Raw genomic sequence first — 17,172 nt, forward strand, 5'->3', positions numbered from 1 at the left:
CAAACTAGCTTGAAAATTCAGGGGACCCAGAGCTAATTTTGCTTCTTGTCACGAGTCAGTGGAAGTAGTTTGGGTATCTGCATCTATCAAGGATGTCCCTTGAGCTCCTACCATAAGGTAATTAATAGGCAGCTCTCACTGGAAAGAAAATTAGGGACAGGCTAAGATCATGTTAGAATGTTATATTCCTCAGATAATCTTGGAATGCCTGTAATTCCTCTGGAAGAATTGATGACAGTTGCTGAGAAAATATGGTCTGTACTGCTCAGCCTACTATCATGTCAGCAGAACACATTGGTAGAGAACACAAAATGACCTTTTACATATTTTCTGTATCCACGCACTCCACAAGTGATAAAGCTCTGGAAGTTAAAAGGAAAGTGGAAATATTTTTCAAATGTGTGATTAGATAAATTGGCCTTCTCCAAATTGCAGCAATTTGGTCTGAAAGAAAATGGCAGTGATTGTTCCTTAAGTGTACAGTATGCATTTCATTTTAAGAGTTATTCATGAAAAAATGTTTGATAATGTGTTTGCAAATACCAAGATAGCTGTTTAAGATAAAAAGTCACACATACTGCCACTTAAATGTACAGTGGTTAGCAAACTCTGAAAATTAGTTTTTACCTACAATCCAGAAAGGTAGAAGAAAAATCTTAAAATACATAAAAAAACAGGCTAGAAAAAGCACATATTTGTTTAAAGAGTAGGAAATGTATTGGTATATTCTCACCATTTGTCAGAAAAGACACAAAACAGCTTAATATCTACAGCATATTTCTATGACAGACAGACAGACAGAGAGACAGAGAGACAGACAGATAGATAGATAGATAGATAGATAGATAGATAGATAGATAGATAGATAGATAGATAGATAGATAGATAGATAGATAGATAGATTTGTTTCAATATTATACTGTAGTTAGGATATAGCGGGTTGGATAATGGATGGATAGTCTAGACAGAATGGTCAAAAGTAGAGTATTGTTTAATTAGTTTATTGTATTAATTTTCATTGTTTAGACTTCATCAAGTTTCCCATTGGACAACTGCTGTTAAATCAGCTCAGACCTCCTATTGAAAACCACCAGAGGCTCTGACTCCTAACCCATAAAAGACATCCTTTTTCAGTCTGACCCTATGGGAGATTTCAGCTTCTAGGATTGAGGTAAAGTAGTTATACTCAATAATCATGGCGCTGGACAGAAGGACAAACTGCAATAGTGACTAAATGCAAGTAAGACTTTCACTGTACTACGTACACATGAAAGTAATGACCCTATGTATAAACCTACACATTAGGGTCAACATTGCTTAAAGGCACCTTCTGGTTGATATTGCACAGCAGTGGACAACTGGCCGTCATTGTTAATGGCTGGAGCAATGTCTTATGAGGCATGGGGTCTTCTGAACCCGTAATACTTCACTCGTCTCCTTGTTGAGCTTGGACATCTTAACCCACATGCAATAAACTAATGCCACAAAGAACTAGGGTAAGGCTGGGAGGGAGAGAGTTTTCCTTCTTATAAAATAAAAAATACTGTTTCATTCTGATAAGTTATTCCAAGAAAATGGATTGGTTGAGTGAATACAGTTCGGGTTTCCTTCTAATTTGTAGTCGAGTAGGCTTTGGAAACACTGCTATGGGATGCTCAGTTTGCTGTAATTTTTAAATTTGAGAATACATTATTGTCTTCTTATTTTAATTTCGTATGGAGGGTTATTACCTAGTTTGTGCTATTAAAAGGCTCTTTTAAACCTCAAACATTTCCATCATTCTACACATCAAAAATGCTATTAAGGGGTCTTCTGAAAAATCTATTCCAGTAAAGTATTGATTTTCCAAAGCAAATGATGGCTACACTAATTGTTTCAATGCACATTAAAACTTGTCAATATTAGCCTTTGCATGAACAAAGCAGAAAATGCTCAGTTAAACAACACTAGTCAAATGTTAAAAAACTTGTCTATATTTAGCAACTGAATCTATTAATAACATTTACAGCTTGGTTTATTTGCAAGTAATTTAAAGACTTTATAAATGTAATTAAGGTCATGTTATAAAACAAATATTGCAATTACTGCAAAAAGGGGACCAAAGTTGTTCTAGACACCACTAGAATTCTACTAACATTGTACTGCCATCCTTCAACTTTGTCACATTATTAACTGACTGCAACCATTTAGCGGTGGATAGGGGAGAGTGTAATTCATATTTTAGCCTTTCACTTTGCCCTTATTTATAACATATCTTAAAAAAAAGAAAAGCCGAGTAAAGATGTAGGCAATATGAAGATAGGCAATGTTTGAAATTGCTGGTCTCTTTCGATCAAATCACCTATCAACTACTGTTTTCAATTACACGACTGGTCAACGAAACTTTTTAAAATTATTTTTTATAATAAGGAATATTTCACATTAAATCCTAAATTAAAATGCAAGATTAAAAATGAAATGCTGCATAATATATTTAAGTGAAACTGTATATACAGTAACATAAGCAAAACAATTCATTGACAAATCTGATATAGACAAAATACCTACATTAGTCTTGTACCAAATGACCACAAATATGTAGAGCAAAAGAATGTCCCACGGTGCTCAGCTTGGAGTTTGTAAACACCAGGGTAAATGGAGTATAGGAAAGGCACTGTAATGAATCTTGGCCTTGGCATCCTGGGATGCAGTCTGCTTTAATTTTAAACTATTTGTTCTTTAGATTTTTTAGCGTTATTCTGATGAAAACATTTTGAGTTTTGTGATTGCTCTCATGTTGTGGCGGTCTTCCTGATACAAGTATCACAGTCGCTCCCTCCAGGTGCATAGCTTCTCCTCAGTTTTTGCCCTCTAGCAACTTAGCTCCTCTAACTTCTTCCATCCTCTTGGGAAGTCATTACCACCTGGTAATCACAGCACTCCATTTTTAATCACTTTGCCTTAGAATGTCCAACTCCTAGAAAGTGCTTTCCAGGAAACCTTGGAAGAGGCGGGGCTTTTCTTTCTTTCTAGAGAGTTCACTGTCACTTACAATTAGCTGGCCCTACAAAACATATAACTGTTTCACTACCAATACACTACACTGTCCACTATGGGAAGATGGCCTTACACAATCAAGTTTTTGTGTACGGCAGCAACTAAAATTATGCCAAAAGTTTTCGTCTGGAAAAAATAAAAGAGTTTAGCCCGTGAACCACTTTTCTGTATCTGGATCTTTTATAGTGGGGCTCAGAACACTTCTATTCAACTTCAAGGGACACAAATGGGGCAAACACTGGCAACCAAAACAAACAAACAAAAGCAATGATAACCAAGATTCAGACTCAGGATTCTGGAGCTTTAAGGCAGCACCAACCACTGTGCCATTATGTTGTCTAAATATATGCAATTCAAAGAGAAAAAATACAAACACAACACAGACACAGTTTCAATTTTTTGCTCTACGTCACATCTCTGATGGGAATGTGTGGGCTTTGAGACTGAGAAATTATAAACCACACACACAGTCATAGGACTCTTACTGGAAAATGATGAAATCTGAAGCAGTCTTACAGCTTTAAAATGGTGTTTTCCATTTCATACCTGTTTAACATTTTAAGCTATTTACATAATAATTTACAAAGACCCTCAAGGTTCAAACCTAGTTCAGTTCCATAGCATATTTAATGCAGCAAACCATGGTAGTTCTGAAACAGTTGGAAGGTTAGGGGAACAGTATATAAATGTCAGCTATGTTAATGGAATTCTGTAGTCTTTTGTGAATTAATTAGATTCTGTATTAAAAAGATTCTGCAAAAAAGCAAAAAATTGCAGTAAAATATTAAAAAGAACCTATAATTTCTAAGCTCTAAATCAGAAAAAAGTTCCAAACATTCAAGATTAGTAATAAGCAGTTTCACTGCAATGGTTTGCCAGTGTACATATTAAGCCATGACTTACTTTTGTGGTATGTTTTATTAATATAGTAAGCAAAAATCAGGTATCTTAACAAGACATAAGACTAAAATATGGAACATATGCATATTAATTTTGTTCTTGACAAGAGAAATACAAACATTTCTTTTATTTTTATGTTCAGGATCACTTTAACAATGTGATTACTAAAACATATACTGTACATACAACAACAAATAAACACAACAAATAAAAAACAAAGGAAGCATTCTGACAGTTAGTGAAGTAAGGTGTTCAAAACATGCCTCATTAAGTACACTGATCCTACGGTAACTATATGATTTTCAAAGTAAACACAAACTCACTTAAACAATAAAAATATAACTACCTGGTACAAGAGGGATGACAGGGTAAGCTGGGGTACTACAACACATTTTTGTGCACAAAGCAGAATATAAATGACAAAATCCGTTGGCACAGCAGAGGATCTGAACCATGAACCCGCAGCTAATGCTACTATTAAGGTAAATCAAAGCACCCACACTGAATGGTAAGGTTTCTGCTGCAAGCAATAAGAAGCATTGATCATCTCCTTATCTGTTTCAAGAACTCTGAAGATTTAATGTAATCAACTAAAAATTCATGCAACTTGCAGTTTTCTACCATTTTCCTCCTATATATCTTATTGTCTCATTCACAATTTTCTTATTCAAGAAGTATTTTAAGATTAAGATTACAGTCAAAATTGCCCACAGTGCCCCTACGCAGCTTGTGAACATAAAACTATTAAACAACTGAACATGACAAAGATATACATTATCTGTATAAAGGTCTTTGTGAATAAAAGCATTCCTGGTGATTCAGAAAGCATAGCTTTTTTCTTGTAGTTCATTAAGCTTTAGACATCTATCCTTCTCAAACATTACTGAATATCCTCCAACTGCTCACGTTGCCTACCAATAAGCTTTCCTTATTCTTCTCCCCTAACCCAAATGACACCCTTCCTTGGATCATATAAATGAGTTAGAACTGTCACAGAAACAACAACAATCCATTTCTTAAATAGCCAAAAATCACAGAAGGAATGCCTCAATGGATTTTAACAGGCCTTGTTTTGTTTGACAGTCCCCCAGCCTTGACCTCATAAAAAGCCAAGAACCCCCCAAATACCTAGTAGGAGAAAAAATGGAAGAAATCTAGGTAGGTAGAAGGAACAGCAGTTAACCCAAACAACAAAACAAGTGTATGTTAAGCTTAGTTGAATTGCCAGATTGTTTTACATGAGTGAGAAAATAAATAGGGCAATTAGAGCTGAGACTAAACATCACAGGGCCATGGAATATTCAGACAACAAAATTTACATGGTGCTGTTGACTGAATCTAACTTATCAGTTTTTATTGTTGGATTTCAATTTACTCTCCAAAGGTTATGACAAAAGATTTTTGTTTATATCAAGAATATATTGCTTTGGATAGCTCAAACATTAATGATCATTTTTAAACTCGGCTATAAACTAAATTTTATATATAAATATATAAAATATATATAAATAATACCTGTAAAATGCATGCTATGCCAAAAACTCATCTTTACAAAGTAAGGGGCAAGGAGATCTTAAGTTGTTAAAGAAGCATGATTATTAGGAATGACAGCACCAAGAAGCTTGATACTATAAATAACCTATACTAGGTGATCAATTGTATTTTATGAAGACATGTTTTATTGGACAGTATTTGTACCTTAAAGGCTTAAAGGTCTGTGTGTCTATCCAGGTACTAAGCATGTTTTTTACACAACAGGAATGACGGAAGCTGTGAATTTATATAACTTATATAACATTACAAAAACTATTTAATCCAATTGAACCTCAAAGGAAGTTGGAGCCTATCACTGCACCACTCAATGCAAGGCAGAGATCGGTCCTGGACAACAAAACATACCCGTATTGTGACCAGTTTAGAGGTGGCAATTCATCTGCATGTCTTTAACTATTTGGAAAGAAAAACAGAGTAACCAAAGGAAAACCAGTGGAGAACTGAGGAAACATGCCAACTCAAACAAGGTACTACCAGACACTGGATTTGAACACTGGATACTTCAGGCAGTACAGCCTGCCCTTGTGGTATATGTACCATCCTCAGTTTGATTTGGTGGAGTGTAAGGAATCAAACATCTAGAAAACCAAACAAATATTGACAGAAACTAAGATGCTTTGCAGAATTTGAATGTTCTGTATTAGTAAGGTTCAGTGTACAAACAATATAATAAGAATACATTAGCCACATGAGGAGATAAAAATTGTACCATAGAGAAAATCCATCCATTAGGTAGTCCGGTTAATCTGGGTTGGGTCTACCTTGGCACCCTTTGGGTCAAACAAACCCTGGGCTGGCTGCCACTACTTTTAAAATTAGTAAAAAGCAATTATTGGAGCAACCTCATCATAGTTCAAAATTATCTGCATGCCATTTTGTCATATTGAGCTTATAAACTTCACTTGTCGGATATGTATTATTTCTGGATTTAAACTGGCAGAAACAAAACGAGTGTGAAGCACTGGAATCAGCAAATGTTGACAGGAGCTATCTATCTGTGAATCTCGTCCCTTATGAAAATTATCGAAAATGTAACTGCAGAACAATTCCTTAGTCGCTTATCACCCCAGATTGCACTATACAGATTGGTCTCAAATCGTGCTGGCAGATTGGGAAACCTCATCTATCATGTGAATCTGTATTTTTTAGACGACAATGTTAAATGCAGTGTCACTGTAATACATAACTTGAGCAGGTTTTGCTTACTACAGCTCAATTATTGTTCAAATATGTTATCCTTTAGTAGTCTGCAGACTACAGATGTTCAAGTGCAGACACTAAGCCATGCTTTTTTTCATTTGGTTCTAACTGGAAACTAAAAATGACCACAGGTAATACTAAGCGACTAACAAAAATGATGCATTCAGCTTGTGTGTTTTTTGCACAAAGCTCAGTGCTGACACAGTCACTCCCTACGGCTGCCACAAAGCACCTTGATGAATGAAGTGAACATATTAGTTGAAAGCTATAGTTCTTGGGAGTACATTTCACTACAACCTTGCAACCTGACTACAGAGTAATCTGCTTCTGAATGATACATCCTAGGGCTAATTTTGTAGTTGCTAAGCAACAACACTGTCCAAGGACCCTGAAGGAAGAACCATGAAAAGGAAACTGGTGCTATGCAATCAGAAATAAATCAAAGACAGATACAGGGAATACATACATTATTTTAGAATTTAGCCCAATTGCTGAACTTCTGGGCTAAATTTATACTCTTTCTTTTAATATGCTAATTTATACTTTTGCATTAGTCTCAAAGAAAAAAATACGTGTGTGCTTCCATTTCTCATCTACATTATATCTAAAGTCACACAGAACCAGAATCTTTGCAAGTAGCACAGAAGGTTAGGTAGGAACAAACCCTGGCTGGGATGTCAGAACATCAACTGACACACTCAGATCATAATCACACAGTATACAGTATGTGAGATGTGGCAGGAAACCAGTGCAGCTGCTATTAGTGGCAAATGGTGAGAAAAATGGTCAGTGCAGAAGGAACAAAAACAAAGGACCAGGAAATTAATAATACTAAGAGGATTCAAAAGAATATTAATTTTTACAAGCATCAAAAGATGTTAGAAGGATCAGAGGTAGAACATGACAGTGACCAAAACCAAAAGTTGTGAGAGGGAAGCTAAGTCATCAAAATCCTAACAAAAAGTTTTGAAAGCACATACGTTGTCTATGATGTCCAAAATCTGCAAGCTGCCTATATAAGGCTTTGGGCTGAATCATTATCTCTGCTTCTTGCTCTGTTTGCCGCTGTTTTTTGGATTTTGTTTGTCTTTATTTAATTTTATAGTGCCATTGGATTATCTAGTTTATGGACTTCCTGCTCTTATTAAAGGTATTGTTCTTGGGATTTCAGAATTGGCTTTGGTTCTTTCTGTATTTTTATTCGTAAAACTTTAATTAAAAAGCTATTCGAAAGGTTATTTTTTCGACTTTGGCCAGGTATTTTATAGTTCCCCTCTCCCTTTTTGAGATTAATAGTCTTGCCCTTTTCTGAATGTGGTGGCAGGAGGCCTGTTTTTGACTTTCAAGGCTGGACAAACTTTTTATTTCTAGGGCTTTTTTGAGTTGCAAGACCTAATTCTGGAGTCTTTAATAGGTTTTTAAGAAGTATCTGGATGAGATTTTGGGAATTGTCTCCTCTCTTTTGTCAAATTTCTTATGTTTTAAAGTTTTTGTGGACCCAAATTTCACATCAGTGAAAATTTCAAAATATCATTCATTGCTAAAAACTATGTACTATATATTTTATGATAAAGTATACAATCACAAATATTAACATCTGAAAAAAACACACATATATGATATCAAATATTCTAGCATCGGTTTAAGTGAAATCTGGGGTGACTGGAGAAAAGATTACACTGTTTATATTTACTACGATACAGGAAGGTACCAGACCTGAAGGTACCAGACATTACATCCACTCCTTTCTTATTCTGCATTCTCTACTCCAGCCTTGATAAAAAGAAACTACCAACAGTGGCAGAGGCAAACAACTCCCACGTGTGACTAGTATGTATTACTAAATATTACTGTTGTTTACTCAACTTTTCCCTGCTTTAGAAAAGGTTTCCTAGGCTGGTCCTAGTGGCTTATGGTGTCAATGCATCTTCTTAGCATCCAGCTGCTTTAAGGAAACCAAATTCTAAGTACAGCTATTCTGTTGATATTGCAATGTGATTCCTTCTCAGTCAGCTCTGTCAGCTTAGAGATTTTCCACCCTAAGTCCAGTCCACAGCTATTTCTTGTTCTCTTTATCAGGGAGTACGACATTCCTGGCAAACTGCTGGATTTAAGGGCCCTGTGGAAAAAACACACTTCCACCTAAGCTCTATCTCTGTTTTTAACACATACAGTATCTATTGTATTAAATATTTGGTAGGCCAGTATTAGTATTGAGTAATAATTGAAAAAGCATTAGAATTTTAAAAAATAAATTAGAAAAAATAATGGTCTAGTGATTGTTAAAATGAGTAAAACTTACTCTGCAAATTCTAATAATACCAGAATCTACAATACAATAAAACACTAGTGTGTCTGTCCAGTCCATCAGAGCATTCTGATTGGTCAGTTTGGCTTTTGTGATGCAGTGAAAAAGGAACTGAGAATGTGAAACAGACAAGCAGGAGTAAAGGCGCACACTGAGAGAGTCACCTTCAAAGACAGAAAGTATAAAACCGTACAGGAGGTGAGAAATGCACCTCGAAAAAATTGACAAAAGTCCAACAAGCAGACTTTATGGGAATGCACTCAACAGAGGTAGTGCCAGTGAAGAGACGTTCAAACACACAAGAATAAAACAGATAGGCACTGTAGGCACAAAGCAGGACAAGAGAGAGCAAATATTTTTTAATTATTTTATTACCTGTCTTTGACAGGTACAATGGCTAGAAATAAAACATGTAAATTGATATTCACAGGTTATCTCAAAAGATCTCCAGTCTGATATGTCAATATGAAAGTTAAAGAGATAGTCTATTATTTCTGAAAGAGACAGCAAACAATCTAGAGAACATGTGAACTTGCCAAGATAAATCTTCCCTATTAAAAATAAAAAGCAAATACATAATATTTAAGAATTACAAGAAGACACTGACTAAAACTTAATTCAAATTTAGAATATAGGTAGCTGTCTTAAAGTTTGATTAACAAAGGAAGAAAGATCACTTGTGAAATGTGCACAACACATCAAAAATGGAGGGACAGTATTGTTGAAGTGGTAAGAAAAAAACAAAAATGACTATAAAAAACAGCACAATCATTTGTACCAAATGCAATGAAAAGTAATTTTAACTTTAGATAAACGAGGACTACACTGACCCACAAGAAGCAAAATTTGAAAAGGACGTAGAAGCTTACTTTGTCATAAAGTTTTCAACCACCAGTCAAACAGCAGAAGCAACTGAAAAGGTTAACACAATTTTACATTATATCCAATTCTACTATCTCGAAGACAAGAGATAGTTTTCAGAGAGAAGGATCAGAAAAACAGACATTTAAACAAGATGTGTAAGGGTCAAAACCGGGAAGTCAAGCCAATCTTTTGCCAAAACCAATACAAAACACAAGAGTCAGAGTCAAGAAGTCATTGCTAGAATGTCATTACTTAAAAAAGTTTTTTAAGCAAAGAAATCACCAAGAAAATCTTTTAGAGATTTTTCTGCATACTTGAATAGGGAATGGCTGCCACAGGCAACCTTTTAAAGGTGTGATTCTTGTGGACATGCTCCTTATAACCAGCCTTGCTTCATAACATGATCACAAAAAGGTGGCTTCCATAAACAGAACAAAATCGCATCAGAAACACCATAAAATAATTTCAACAATGTTAAATGTACAATAAGCCTAATAAACAGATTGCTCAAAATCAAAAACACCATAGTAAATGTTTAAAGGGCTGCAAAATACCAAGTAGAGACAATTAAAAAAAAAATGGATTCACCAATGTATTAGTGAGGCCACGTCCAGTGTATGGTACGCAGTTATAGTCAACACATTACAAATAAAATATAGCAATTGCTAGATTTTTGTAGAAAAATGTGTAATTAAGCCTAACCTCAGACAAAAGGAAATGTCCTGCTCTGACAGGTTAAGGGAATTAAATCCCCTTAGTTTTGAGCAGATAGGGCTGCTTGAGAACCTTATCCAGGTCTTCAAACTTTGCAACAATAAACTTGATCCAGAACTTTTACAGTTAAATAGTGATTATGTATTCTAGGACCCTAGTAAGAATTAGACCCTAGTAAAAAAAAAAGTGCATTCAAAGCAAAATCCAGGAAGCACATCTTCACACATACGAGTTAGGATTATTTTTTTCTAATGCATTTATGAGCTTCCATTTTTTATGTTTCTGGGTTCACTTAATTATGTCCACAGTGTTGAGTACAGCATAGATGACATGCATTATTGCTAGGAAATAACAAAAGGAAATGAATGCTACTTCTGACTCTAATATGCATGCCATCTACGTTTTCATAGATTCGCCTAGTTCTAGAGGACAGGCTATTAATCTAAGTACATCAGCTGGCACCATAAAAAGAAAGGCAGATCTACTGTTACAGGAATAAGGAATGTTTAAAATCAAATTTGTAACACAATAGCTTTTTTCATTCTAATTTAATTGTTGTTCATTACTCTAATGTGCAGAAAACAATACTTAAGTGCTTTTTTTGTTTTCCTTTTAAGTGTGCAAGTAAAAGTAGAATTTTTCATAATTATCATAGTGGAAAACGGTCATACTTTACAGTATTATGGAGTATTTTCTTGTTATGTATTCTCGATTTAACAGTATGTGCATAACGTGGAATGCAATTACCTGACAAAAATCCCTGCAATGAAAAATGTCAGGGTCGCCCAGAAAGGCAAATAATCCGACTGCAAGTTTTAAGGAGAGCGATGTTACAGTGGGGATATGGGGAAGGATGGCTTGAAGCACGCATTGAAAAAACAATTGTTCATCAAATTTACATAGCAGTGCTTAATTGTCAAACCGTGGGCTTACTTGAAAAGGAACAATTAAAGCACCAATTCATTTACCAAAATATTTCATGCCTTTGTGGATTGACAGTTTCTTTATTTTAATAAGTTCAAAACTCCTGGTGGAAATACTGCATACTTGCTTATTTTTACGCTCCAGTGAACATGTGATATAAATTGTTTGCAATGACCTGGCATTGGTGCTCCTTAAGATGCTGAGCATATTTAAGCCTTAATGTACCAGTTGGTGTTATTGTTGTTTTTATTGCTTCTTTGTTATTATTTATGGGAATAGCAGTAAATAAAAAAGATTATAATTTACAATTATCAGTGTCTGAAAATGAGCTCATGTTAAAAGACTTCTGTGTTGAGTATAAATGAATTCTTTCATTGCTCTGTCAGGGGATTTTGAGATAACAAAGCTAATTCATTCAGGGTATAGAACTACCAATTGCATGAAATAAATAACACTAAGAAAATTCTACAGTCAAAAAGCGCTTGGAGGGACATCTTTATTTACATTGCATGCTTTTCAGATAGTCCATGCTTCCAGAATTTATACTGGGAGAAGCTGGAAAATGCAACAACAGCCAAATACCTATCACCCCACCCACTTTCTGAGCCTGATTCATCGGTTTCAGGGCTACGTGTGCAGTGTCTGTCCTGGCAGGTCTGGATGGGATCCTAGTCAACAGCAAGGCACTTAAAACACACATATTCTCCCATCTCCACAATCACATTCTCCCCAAGCCATTAGAGATGTCTTTGAAAAGTGGGTGTGGAGGTGACAATGTGCAAACTGCACCAGACAGTCACTCAACACTGAGTTCAATCCTGAACACTGCACTGACCATTTGCTTAACATAAAAAGTATATTATTTTAGAATTAATAAGCACCTTCTGAATCATGTGGGTCGTCCCTTGCCAGTATCACTAATTTACCTTCAACATAAAAAGTTTGTGAAATTTGAGAACATTAATTGTTATCAACAACATTTAAATTCATCACATGCTTTAAATGTCTTGGAAATGCACAGTAAGCCTGTCCTTAGCACACACTTTTTTTAAGGCTGGACTTCGGCTTGTCTGTGTTTTGCCACCTTAGCAGGTCATACGGATGCAGTACTTATTGAATCTTAGGATTTTTAATGTGTTTCCAGCTAAAGCAGTACATCAGAGGGCAATAAATTTAAGTCATCTGCTGCTGATACCAGTGATTAGTATATTAATCTTGAGCTGCTACCATCTTCCAGGAGCTGTCAGCATGGCTGTTCTATCTGTCACACAGTTACTATCACTTAGAAGTAAACACTCCATTGTCTAACATCTTCCAAAAACATAGAATACACAAAGAATAACAATCTTCAACCAGTAACACCTTGAATATATAACCAAAATAGAGAAACAGCATGAATTAGACACAGGTCTTAAGAGACTACATTATTTTATGTACCATATATATATTTTTATTCAATTTCATTTAACTTAAGTAAGAGTTCTGACACCCAGCTAGGGTAGGCCCTGCAATAATGAGTAGATTAAAATTGAGGTTTGTTAAAATGAAAGCAAAGGTACACAATTGCACATTGCATATGCTGCATAATAATGAGATAACGTATTGAAGAAAAATACTGTTGGCTGATAATTTAAGGCAGTATCACGAAGTCTGCACTAAAATTATACACTAACTACCGTAGTTCATCTTACGGGTTGACTGTACATAGGATGGATAGCATGGTAACATCGTTGCCCCACTTCTCCATAGTCCTGCATTTAAATTGAGGCCAAACCACTGATTGTACAGAGTTTGTACCTTGTACTCATGTCTCTGTGTTTTCTTTCTCTGGATATTCCAGAGTCTCTCTAATTTTCCAAAAACTGGTCACTCTTAGTTGACCCAGTGTAAAAGAGTGTGTGTGAATGTGTGAGGGCACAATATCTCATGTCACCCAAGTGTCATCTCCAGCCACTATAAAAAACTTTACACTGTTCCACTGTGGTACTGAGGTGTCACCCACTGCACTCGGGTCCCAATCTAAGTGGTTCGTTGTGTGGTGGGTGCATGCTATCAGCATGCGCTCCCAGCCTTCAAGATGATAAAGGAAATAAGAGTACCCAGTGAAAATCTTAACATTCCGATAATGCATGGATTGGAAATCAAACCTGAAGCTGTGATATGGTAGCCCCAACTATGGCTGCTGCTGTACTTCAATATATTCAGCTTTTCTTATATTGTGTCACATATAACCACTTCAAAGTGGTATATGTGAATGGGATCTATTTAAGCTTCTTGAAAGCCAAATGCCAATTCAGTGATGCATACAACGTCATTTATTAGCTTGACACAAAACCATTATACTCTTTGAAACTAATGCACATTTCTGCTCTTGATGCTTTTTGCTTCTCTAGTTTACATGATTTATTTATACATTTCAACAAAAATAATAAATTATTTAGGTTTGAACATGTTAACCACAATGTAAGATGTTATTAGCCCCAAATGTGTATGAAAATCATATGAAGCACACAGTTGTAATACAAATATATCACAAAGATCATTACAGGTAAAGTGAAAGTAATGACTTCATCAGCGTGTTGAGCTTTACTCAACACATAGACTTCATATAGGTACAAATAGTACAAATAAACAGGGTACATTATATATAACACAATGAATGATGACAAAATAAGTGTAATATTGTATGTCATATTATAAAAACTATTCAGTTTAACAATAGGATTGTTGCTCAATAATCACCTACATAATTCTTGTTTTGTTCTTATTATAGAGAAAATAAAAAGTACAATATAAATTATTGATGCTACATATAGAAACACTGCACACTAATTCACTAAATTAAGAATACAAATATTTTCTTGCAGCAATCACAGCAAAAATAATGTTGCCCCAATTTACTTTATACATTTAAAACCACTAAAAACATCCTCTCCTTAAAACCTCCAGAAAGCCCCAACATGCACAGTCATCCACACCTTATCAGGTTAGTAACTGGTGGAGCAATGCTAGCTGTAGCATATCTCACACCTACTGACCAAAATAAAATTCTTTGACCTTCTTCTCAATGTTTTCATTCAGTCCTGGCTAATATGTGTAGGTAATTACAAACTGTTTTAATGTGAACACTTCCATCAACACTGATGTTTTTCAGTTGTGTTAAAATGAAGATATGGAAACCCCAATAGAGGTAACATGACTGTAAAAGGCATTTATTTCTTCTTAGAATTTTCTAAAGTAGAATACATTTCACTACCTGCCTTTTGATGGTGATATATGTTGAAAATGATTAGAAAATGTGGTCAGCCAGCCACATAGCGCACCTTGAATTATCAATATTTGATATCATTTTTGGACAATGACAAACCTGAAGTCTGCCTCTTCAATCCAATTACAGCAATTGATACCTGCAAGTGATCTAAAAATGGTGGTCAAGCAACTGGTAAACTTCCAGTTCAGCCTATGCACAGCTGATTCCATTCAAGTTTACAGACTAAACACAAATACATTGGCTTTTTCTGCACTGAGGGCAAGGTGTGTGAGAGCACATGACTACAACACCACACAAGTTGGTTCAATAGGCAATATCAGGCACAATTTATCAGAAAGCGTTCACAGCTTAAGCTTACATAAAGATTTCTTGCCATTTTCTGGTCCAATGTCCAGCTTAAACCTTGGCAAAGCAGGTGATATAGGAATTTGAAGCTGCTACATTTGGATAAATCTAACATAATCTGCAATAAATCCCATAAACAAATCATGATTGACTAATGTTCTGGGGAGAATAAGCCTTTAAATCATTTAACCTTAGCTAGTGAAGTGCATAGACATAAAGAATAAGTTCTATGTAATTCCATTAGAAGTAAGACTCACATGAGCTCAGACTTTATGGAGACTGTAGCAAGGCATCAATATTTTTGAGATAAGTCTCTTAATATCTTTCAGATAAATTATATCATCCATAAAACAAACAGGTAGACTACACAAGATCTGACCCATCCATCTTTGAAATAAAACCAAAAGGATTTGACAAAAGTGATAAAACTATATCTGTGTAAGTGTTCAGTTTTTAAAATGTTTAGCATAGCCGACATCTACTTGACATGCACATCTAGATCAGGTCTGTTCTGCATAACATTTGTACTTCAGTCAATCCAGTAAAAAGGTTCTCATACTACAGATAACACTGCTAATTATTATATTAATATCTCTGCAAACAGAGCAGGGAACAAGTCGTTATTCTTGCACACTGGTCCTGTTGGTGTGGTCTAGCAGTTTATACTCACTGACCAAAGAAGAGTCCATTTTAATTAAAGAGTCCAGGAAAGCTTTAAACTTTGGCCTTATTGCATAGGGACCCAGTCACCCATTAAAGAACTTCTGCTTGCTGACAGATTTACAGTTATTCTGAGCTGTGTAATTTTCATCTTTACAGTGCCTAGTTCACCATAGTCACACTTGACATTACTTTTAACTGTATACATACAAACAGCAGTCAGTTCAAGGTGATTTTTCTCCAGCTACAATGATCCAAGTATTAAATGATGACTGCCTTTTATTGTGTAGTGTGACAATGTGATTCTCTATCCTTTCAAATGGACAGTCACCTTAATGGTTCCCCTCACAATAACAGAATTTTCAGCATGAATTTTTAGATGGGCACAGGTACTTCAGTACTTTCCCAAATATATTGTTAGGCACAGGAGGCACAATTCCACAATATGGACTCCTATAAATACTCCTTGTTCCTATGGGGAAAAGGACATCTCAGATCCAGTTGAGAGTAACCAAGAGTGGTCAAAATATTCAAGAACACTTATATTCATTGTACCATTGTTTCATTAAGTCTATAGAAAGCAAGCTTTCCCTTTTTATTGTGTCTAATTTCAGACATCATTGCAATGTTTGAAGTTCTTCTTATTCGTTTACTCTTTCAATATGATATTTTTCTGACAGTTTCTATGTTCAGTTCGTGAGTGGCTCTGAGAAATATTCCCTCAGATAGTTCCAACAATTTTAGAGTACAATTTTTCATTTTGATATTTTAGTCAAGTGCTGCTATGAAAGCTTTATGTTAACCCTAACAAAACATTCTAAACATTGGACACTAATGCTTACTCAACAATATTGTTCACCTAGGCAAAGTACATTTTAAAAGCTCTACAACGTCCGGTCTCACTTTAGTTCTTTAAAATAGTAAATAAAACCTGAACTTTTAAAAGACTGACTTTTAATTTTCTCACTGTATTCTCTTTTTATTGAATATGAGCCAGCAACACCATATCTTTCATTCCACTCGTCTACTTCAAACCTCTAAATCTTAAACTTTCAACATGGTCATTTAGTTTCTTACATTTAAAACATACACATTTCCTTGTCATTAAATCTGATTACATCATTCTTACTATAGAAATACCGTTAATGGACAAGACAAGGAGAGAGGCTTGTAATTAAGCAGCAAACAGTAAATGATGCTATACTTTGAAAGCTTCCCTACAGCTATTTTATCCAGGAAAGAAATACAGATGTCAAATGCAAAACATGATTAGCAAACAAACTGAACCAGCTATGAGGGTTTACAGTTTGCACACATGCATACTGTACAATATAGCATTATTGGTAGTTTATAAAAAACTGCATGAAGACAGCGGTCACTTAGTATTCAACTATGT

General features: G+C 35.2%; 1 protein-coding gene across 23 annotated transcripts in view; it reads right to left on the reverse strand.

Moving 5' to 3' along the window:
- Positions 1 to 17,172, reverse strand: part of nrxn1a (neurexin 1a) — a 1,096,290-nt gene that overhangs the window by 868,722 nt on the left and 210,396 nt on the right. The gene's annotated exons all lie outside the window — the stretch shown is intronic.

The sequence above is a fragment of the Polypterus senegalus genome, chromosome 16, assembly GCF_016835505.1.
Source record: "Polypterus senegalus isolate Bchr_013 chromosome 16, ASM1683550v1, whole genome shotgun sequence".
Lineage (NCBI taxonomy): Eukaryota > Metazoa > Chordata > Cladistia > Polypteriformes > Polypteridae > Polypterus > Polypterus senegalus.